This window comes from Bos javanicus, chromosome X (genome assembly GCF_032452875.1).
Source record: "Bos javanicus breed banteng chromosome X, ARS-OSU_banteng_1.0, whole genome shotgun sequence".
Taxonomy (NCBI): Eukaryota; Metazoa; Chordata; class Mammalia; order Artiodactyla; family Bovidae; genus Bos; species Bos javanicus.
The window spans coordinates 124486605-124495810 of record NC_083897.1 but is presented as its reverse complement, the minus strand read 5'-3'; the positions used below and the strand labels follow the sequence as shown (position 1 = coordinate 124495810).

The following is a 9206-nucleotide window of genomic DNA, read 5'->3' as shown; positions in this document are numbered from 1 at the left end:
AGTTTATTTATCCATTCTACTCAAAAGGAATGTGATGGATATTTGAGTTCTTCTAGTGTGACTATTCTGAGATGGCGATGGCACCCCACTCCAGTACTCTTGCCTTGAAAACCCCATGGATGGAGGAGCCTGGTAGGCTGCAGTTCATGGGATCGTGAAGAGTCAGATACGACTGAGTGACTTCACTTTCACTTTTCACTTTCATGCATTGGAGAAGGAAATGGCACCCCACTCCAGTGTTCTTGCCTGGAGAATCCCAGGGATGGAGGAGCCTGGTGGGCTGCCGTCTACAAGGTCGCACAGAGTTGGACACGAGTGAAGTGACTTAGCAGCAGCAGCAGCAGCAGCAGCAGCAGCAGCAGTGTGACTATTATAAACAGTGCCATGATGCATTTCTATGGAGTATATACCTAGGAGTGGAGTCCTGGGTTGGTAAGATGTGCTGTTTTTGGTCATAAATGACACATGACCATAAATTGACATATCAAGTCTTCTATACGATTTTTGTACCCGAAAAAGGCACTTCCAAATGTGTTTTGAACAACATTGACAGTGAAACACATATATAGGCTCTCAAAGAAATTACTGAGAAGGAAAGAGTAATTAGTTCTCACCTAATTGCACTGAATCTGCCACCCATCATGGTCTAGAAAGTGGCCACAGGGTGGGAGAAACCCTAACAAACAAAACCACGACCTAGAAATGGAGAACAATTTCTATAACATTCCCAAACTGACTAGAGATATACACAGGACAAGTTTTGGTCAAAAATAGGCAGATGTAAAAGGCAATGGCACCCCACTCCAGTACTCTTGCCTAGAAAATCCCATGGATGGAGGAGCCTAGAAGGCTGCAGTCCATGGGTTGCTGAAGGTCGGACACGACTGAGTAACTTCACTTTCACTTTTCACTTTCATGCATTGGAGAAGGAAATGGCAACCCACTCCAGTGTTCTTGCCTGGAGAATCCCAGGGACGGGGAGCCTGGTGGGCTGCCATATATGGGGTTGCACAGAGTTGGACATGACTGAAGCGACTTAGCAGCAGCAACCTTTCCATTCTAAACCCACTTCAGGGAGTCCTCCTCAGCTCCAGGAGGGGCTCTCACCGCCCCACAACTGCCTCTCAGATAAAAGTCGATTTGCAAACTGTTGTACAGAGTTTTTTCACATATGTGCTAAGGATGGAATTTTTATGAAGCAGGCTAGCATATTTAAAGATGTAAGAGTTCCCCAAAGGTCATAAATAACTACACCAATCTACAACTCTATTTTCCACAGGAAGGAAGAACCCCTATCTGTACACATTTACAGAAATCCCAAATTGCTAACTGCTTTGCTGTTCCCTGGCCACACAGAATGAAGCTGCCTCCATGTAGCACAAGATAAGGCTTTGAGTGGAGACCGAACACGGCAATCTGGCATTTGCAGTCACTGTTTCACTGACTTGAAGAAGAAAACGAAAAAGGTTGAAAATATCCCACTTACATGTGGAATCTAAAAAGATGATACAAATGAACTTATTTATAAGACAGAAACAGACTCACAGACTTTGAAAACAAACTTATGGTTACCAAAGGGGAAAGGTGAGGGGGAGGGATAAATGAGGAGTTTGGGATTAACATATACACATTTCTATAAAGTAGATAATCAACAAGGACCTATTGTATAGTGCTGGGAACTCTACTCAATATTCTGTAATCACCTATATGGGAAAAGAATCTGGAAAGAATGGATATATGTACACGTTTAACTAAACCACTGTGCTACACATCTGAAATACAATATTGCAAATCAACTCTACCCCAATGTAAAATACAAATAAAATTACAAAAAAAAAAAAAAAAATTGATAGTTCTCTCTCAGAACATAGAATGCTTTTACTTTATGTCTGTTTATTTTGCAGAAACTAATTCACCTTATTTCTTCCAGTCTGATTGGAAAAAGATTTAAACATTGGTCCTGGAAAAGTAAGTTCCAGAAAGCAGTAGTATCAAAGGTGAGAATGTTAGCTGCCAAGTTCTAAACTTCTCAGGAGTCCACACTGCTACCCAGCTTTTCGCACTGCCATCCCCTCACCCAACTGACTCCTGAAAGGTCCTAAGAGGCTGCTGTCGGGAGGCCATTCTCCATGGGTCTCGTGTGTTTCTGCCCGTTTTCCGTACAAAGGCGTTGGCAGCTTTTGTTCTGTGCTGTCTTATCAAGGAGGGTGGTGCGACACACAGCCTGGGAGAATAGAGATAGTATCTTATTTCTCGAGAGCAGATTTGTTTCCTGACAAAGCCAAAAAAACCAGTCTCCTTCTAGGGCAAAGTTTGGGCAGGTGGGCTAGTGGTCCCCTTATAAGTGTGGGGCTTTCCTTAACTCAGGACTCCTCAGCTGGGACACAAACTCACCCTGTACCTGGCATCCCTCTGGATGCGCCTCTTTGATGGTCCACCCCCTGGGTGACTCGGGGTGAGAGGTAAGGGGCCGTGGACTCACCGAGGCCCATGCTGCCTGTTGTCCCATGAGAAATAAAGTCTCTCTCTGACCCAGGAGGCTTGTCTTTTCTACTGATACCTAACAAAACTGTGACAGGTCAACTTATTAGCTTTGCAAGTAGGGCTACAGTTCTTGACATCTGAAAACATCTTCAGGTAAAAGTATTCCAGAGTATACTGTATTGGTGTTTTTCTTTCTGGCTTACTTCACTCTGTATAATAGGCCCCAGTTTCATCCACCTCGTTAGAACTGATTCAAATATATTCTTTTTAATGGCTGAGTAATACTCCATTGTGTATATGTACCACAGCTTTCTTAACCATTCATCTGCTGATGGACATCTAGGTTGCTTCCATGTCCTGGCTATCATAAACAGTGCTGCGATGAACATTGGGGTACACGTGTCTCTTTCAATTCTGGTTTCCTCAGTGTGTATGCCCAGCAGTGGAGAGGGAGAAGGTGGGATGATTTGGGAGAATGGCATTGAAATACGTATAATATCATATATGAAACGAGTCGCCAGTCCAGGTTCAATGCATGATACTGGATGCTTGGGGCTGGTGCACTGGGACGACCCAGAGGGATGGTATGGGGAGGGAGGAGGGAGGAGGGTACATCAGGGGTTAATATTGTTGATAAATCCCCTCACTGGTTCTGCTTTTCTCCTACCCTGGGTGAGGCCCCCCGAGGGGGTTTTCTCTAAGGAGCACGCTCTGTATATTGTGCACACAGTCTGTTTTAAAAGCTCCACTGTTCAAAAAACTTTTTGTCTTCCTCAGGCTTAGGCAACGCTTTAGGAGGCTTTGGGGGCAAAGTGGGGAACTCCTGGGTCCTGGGAGGCACAAACAGAGGCGGTGGCGATCACCTTAAATCAGAAGGTGGTGGATAAGTTTTTTAAAGGTTTTCGCAGAGGGGGAGGAAGCGCTCCAGGGCGCTCAGCCGCAGCGTCCTGTTAAGTCCTCTCCTTCCTCAGGAGGTAGAGCACTTTCTCCCTCCTTTTTTTTTTTTTTCCAATAGCAGAAGTTATGATCTGTGCAGAAAGTGGAGACTCACCACCATCCACTGCTATAGCCTCCCCCATAGGCTATCTAACAGCCTCATGATGGAGGTCCAGGACATGTCTAATCATATTCCACAGAGCCAATAAACATTTGTCTATTCTTAGATGCAGAGAAACCCATTTATTTTGAGAATATTTTTATTTATTTTGTACCCTCTTTACCCTGTCTAAACTGCAGAGGGGACTAAAAAACAAGCCTCCAGGTGAGGATCAAATTCATCCTTGGGACTAGAGAAAACCCTTCTCCGGGAAACTCCTAGTGGAGGCCCCTTACCCCCATATGGAGGAGGAGGCATGGGGGGATGGGAGCGTCCTGTATTTCTCCTCTCCTGTTCTGGAGATCCTTTGACTGTTTGGTGACTAAATCTTACGGAGTGTCTGATGGGGGATGTTTCCCTCAAGCTCCTAGGAGTGGATGGTCTGATTAGGGATGTTTTTCTTAAACTTTTAGGAGCATCTTTAGTTAAAAAAAGACCAATCCTCATCAGAATGGTATCGAGCTGCTGTTTGCTCTAAATCTTCCTCATCCTGAGGGGACAGTTGATCTTTCTTCTCATCCCTATCTTCTACATGCTCATTGGCAGTCATAGTGGCTAGCCATTTGTTTAGCTGCCGACAGCTAGGTATAGCCTCTTCATTTTCACTTTTCTTTATAACAGGTACCTTTTCAGATTCGCTTTTCTGTTTAACAGGTACTTTTCCAACTTCACTTTCCTCTTCAACAGGTACCTTTTCAAATTCATGAGCTAGATCTAAAGCATCTCTAATCATATTCCACAGAGGAAAGGTGTAAGTAGGGATTTTTTCCAAGCTGTGATGAGCACAATAAGCTCTTAGCTGTTTCCCTACTTTTTTCCAGATATCTAGGTTAACAGTGCCCTGTTGTAGAAACCAAGGGCAGTGCTCTTGTACAAACGTAAAAAATGATTGAATGGTAGATTTTTTAACTTTGATTCTTCTTTTATTTAATAACTGTAAAATTACTCCTATAAAGAGCTGTCTTTCATTTGATTCAGTGTTACCCATGTCAGAAAATTAAGTATAATAGAAGATAAAGCTTTTAGCTTTCAAAAGATCAGGCTTTTCTTTGGCCTTATAACTTCAGAAACTGTTTTTTCTCTCTAAGTCTAACTCTTTAACACTTTCAACACTTCCCACTCTTCTCGCCCTGTCTATTCTACAGGGGGGTCCGCAGCACCCTGAGTGGGGTCCTAGCCGTCCCGAACACTGGGGGAACAATAGGGCTGATGATCCTAATCGTTCTGAGGGTGGAGCAGTAGGGCTGATGACCCAAACTGTTCTGAGGGGGAACAAGAGGGCTGATGACCCAGATTGTTCTGAGGAGGGGGGCAATAGGGCTGATGACCCTAATTGCTTTGGGGAGCTTACCTTCGAATAGCCTGTCTCGGGTGCCACCTGCTGAGGTCCAGCCCCAGCTGATCCAGGGTATTCGAAGGAGAGACGGTGTTGGCGATTTATCTAAATATTAATTAGAGATATAAAGAGTAATAGGATGAAGATAGCTCAGTAGGAAAATTCAGTGGAGAAAAGAGGCTGAGTAGCTTGGTTTACACTGAAAATCAATATAACCCGTGACACCAGGTTAGCTCTGACCACGGAGGCCGCAGGCGCCCTCTCGAATAGCGGAAGGTGCCCCACCTTAGACACCTTCTAGAGTGGGTCTTAGAAGCCCAAGCAAATAAATGGTCACAGAGGACCTGTGCACTCCAGATGGAGACTCAGCTGGAAATTGAGAAGAAAGAATGACATGGGGAGACCAAGCTTTGGTGAGCAAGGCCCGTAGCTTTATTTTCAACAGGGGCTTTTATACCCTAAGTTACACATAGAGGATAATAGCAGATGTGAAATCATGCAAAGTCAGCAGTGTTTGATCCTTATCAAAAACTAGGGTTTCTTTCCTGCAAATTTATCGTATACAAATGGTTTAGGTGATTTACATCATCTTCTGGCCAGAAGGCCTATTAACATTTTATGACTCTTGACAAAGGTTTGTCAACTGTAAGACTTATTTTCTCTAAGAGTAATAATTTTTAGGTTTGGCGCCATCATTCGAAGGTGTTAGATAAAATTGCATTTCTATAGGGCAGAGGTGTAATGGGTTTACAACAAAGGAAAGAATTTATTACCTTAAGGGTCTAAAGTTGCTAACACCAAGGCCACTACTTATTTTTTCTACATACCAAATATATTAATTAATACACATTCAAGGATACAATACAGGGGATGTGGAAACTTGGCAGAAAGCATTGGCTCATCAATGAAATATTTTACTAGTTTTATTCTGACAGTTTCTAACTCTCTGAGAGACTCTACGCTATTTGAATATCTTAAGCTTCCCGTGCCTCTTGAGGCTGGGAGACTGTAAAAAATCGTATACATAGCTGTAGGAGTCCGGGTAAACTTGTCAGGCAAGTTAGAGAGCTATCTGAGGGGTTTGGATTTAAACACTCCTAATTGCCCAGGAACTTTATTAATTGGAGCTGTAAGTTAACTCTTTGTCAGAGAGAGCGAGATGGTGGTGGGAGACAGCCCCCAGTAAAGTCAGAGGTGAGAGCACAAAGCAATAAAGTAGGCAGACTCTGGTTTTTAGGGGGTAGATGCTCCAGAATATCCAGGGGGGCTCCTGAGGCTCGATCCCGCCTTTGCGTATGCCGAGCCTCCTTCCTCATGAACTTTGTCACGAGTTGAGTGCCTCTTGCTGGCCCCCAGCAGTACTCAACTAGTTAAAATAAATTCTGGGCTCCCATCCATTTTTGACATACAGAGTCCAAGTCCAGCAGGCCCAGGGATGCCCCCCAAACATCTCACTTTCCTGGACGTGTAGGCATCTGAGAACCCAATCCAAAGTGCTCAAGCTATCAAGTGTATCCCAGTGTGTGTTGATGCATCTTCAAATTTCCCATGCCAGGAGTATACAAAACTTGGAACTCTTCACTGCTTCTTCTATTCCTCTCACTTATTCTTAATCCAATGGAGAGTTGCTGGGAGGTTTTAAGGAGAGGGCTGACCTGATCTAATTTATTCTCAAGGAGAAAACTCTAAGACATGGACTAGAGGGGACAAAAGAAGAAGCTAGGGGAAGCTCTTGGGGGTGTGGGTGGTTCTGGTGAGAGAGGATAGTTATAGGCCTGGATGGTGGCAGGAAGGAGGGAGAGAAGGAAACGGACTTGACACATGGTCTGGAGTGGGACTTAGCACCTGACTGTGCATAAGTGGGGAGGAAGAGCGAGTGGTCAGCAACAATGCCCAGGTTTTCGACACTAATCCGTCTGGACACTCCTGGAACAGGGGGAATGGATGAGAAGCAGGAAATGAGTTTTGGAGAGCTGACCAAGAGTTAGCTTTTGGATGCCCTAAGCTCAGTGAGACATCCCGATGGATAGGGCAAGCATTGACAAGGGATTAATCTCCAAAGTATATAAACAGCTCATGCAGCTCAATATAAAGAATACAAACACCACAATCAAAAAGTGGGTGGAAGATCTAAGTAGACACTTCTTCAAAGAAGACACTCAGATGGCTAAAAAGCACATGAAAAGATGGTCAGTATCACTAATTATGAGAGAAATGCAAATCAAAACTTCACCTCACACCAGTCAGAATGGCCATCATTAAAAAAATCTACAAACAATAAGAGAGGGTATGGAGAAAAGCGAACCCTACTACACTGTCAGTGGGAACATAAACTGGTACAGCCACTATGGAGAACAGTATGGAGGTTCCTTAAAAAAAACTAAAAATAGAGCTACCATATGATCCAGCAATCCCACTCCTGGGCATATATCTGGAGAAAATTATAATTCAGAAAGATACATGCACCCCTGTGTTCATTGCAGCACTATTTACAATAGCCAAGACATGGAAACAACCTAAATGTCCATCAATAGAGGAATGGATAAAGCAGATGTGGTACATATACACAATGGAATATTATTCAGCTCTAAAAATGAATGAAATAATGCCATCTGCCACAATATGGAGAGATCTAGAGGTTGTTACACTGAGTGAAGTGTCAGAGAAAGACAAACACCATATGGCATCACTTATATGTGGAGTCTAAAAAAAGGGAGGGGGTTAGTAATAAACTTATCTACAAAATAGCAATAGAGTCACAGATGTAGAAAATAAACTTGTGGCTACCAGGGGTTAAAGAGGGGGTAAGGGATAAGGTCTTTGCCCTTCCCCTGAGGCAGGTCATAAGACCCTCAGGCTAGAGGCGCCCCTCACCCCCATACCCAAGGAGAGGAGCATTCCTTTCTCTGCAGATGGAGTGATGCTGGAGGGAATCTGAAGGAACTGTCCTTGCTGAGTTACCCCCAGTTGAAACTTCCCATGCCTTTCCACCCTTCATCAGACCTAGTATAGAAACACTCAGGGGTAACCATTTCTTTGAGTCTTCATTTCCTTATGAAGCCTCCCAGATTGGATAAAATTTATATTACAGAAATGTGTGTACTTTCTTCCTTTTTTTTCCTTTAATTTATATTGGAGTATAGTCAATTTACAATGTTGTGTTAGTTCCAGGTGTACAGCAAAGTGGATCAATTATACATACACTTATATCTACTCTTTTTTTATATTCTTTTCCCATATAGGTCGTTACAGACAATTGAGTAGAGTTCCCTGTGGTACAGAGTAGGTCCTTGTTGGTTATCTATTTCATATACTGTGGTGTGTGTATGTCCATAAAACGTCCCAATTTATCTTACCCCCACATCCCCTAACCACCTGGTAACCATAAGTTTGTTTTCTCCATCTGTAACTCAGTTTCTGTTTTGTAGATAAGTTAATTTGTATCTTTTAAAAAAATATTCCACATAAAAGCAATATCATGTATTTGTCTTTCCCTGTCTAACTTCACTTAGTCTGACAATATCCAGGTCCATCCATGATGCTGCAAATGGCATTATTGCATTCTTCTTATGACTAATACTCCTTTGTGTATGTGTAGCACATCTTCTTTATCCTTTCCTCTGCTGATGGCTATTTAGATTGTTTCCATGTCTTGGCTATTGTAAATACTGCTATGAGTATAGTGGTTCATGTATCTTTTCAAATTATGGTTTTCTCTGGATATATGCCCAGGATTGCTGGATCATATGCTAGCTCTGGTTTTTAGTTTTTTAAGGAACCTCCACACTGTTTTCCATAGTGGCTGTCTGTACCAGTTTATATTCCCAGTAACAGTGTAGGAGGGTTCCCTTTTCTCCACATTCTCTCCAGCATTTATTGTTTGTACATTTTTTAAATGATGACCATTGATACCTCCGGAGAAGGCAATGGCATCCCACTCCAGTACTCTTGCCTGGAAAATCCTATGGATGGAGGAGCCTGGTAGGCTGCAGTCCATGGGGTCACTAGGAGTCGGACACGACTGAGCGACTTCACTTTCACTTTCACTCTTTAGAGAAGGAAATGGCAACCCACTCCAGTGTTCTTGCCTGGAGAAACCCAGGGATGGCGGAGCCTGGTGGGCTGCCGTCTATGGGGTCGCACAGAGTTGGACATGACTGAAGTGACTTAGCAGCAACAGCATTGGTACCTCATTGTAGCTCTGATTTGCATTTTTGTAATAATTAGTGATATTGAGCATCTTCATGTGCCTCTTGGCCACCTTATGTCTTCTTTGGAGAAATGTCTATG

General features: G+C 43.3%; 1 long non-coding RNA gene across 1 annotated transcript in view; it reads left to right on the top strand.

The window, feature by feature from the left end:
* Positions 1 to 541: 541 nt before the first annotated feature.
* The window catches only part of LOC133241996 (uncharacterized), a 52387-nt gene continuing 43722 nt past the window's right edge, over positions 542 to 9206 (top strand). Inside the window, exon 1 of the long non-coding RNA XR_009734740.1 lies at positions 542 to 1997. This is a non-coding gene — a long non-coding RNA (uncharacterized LOC133241996). The remainder of the gene's footprint in view (positions 1998 to 9206) is intronic.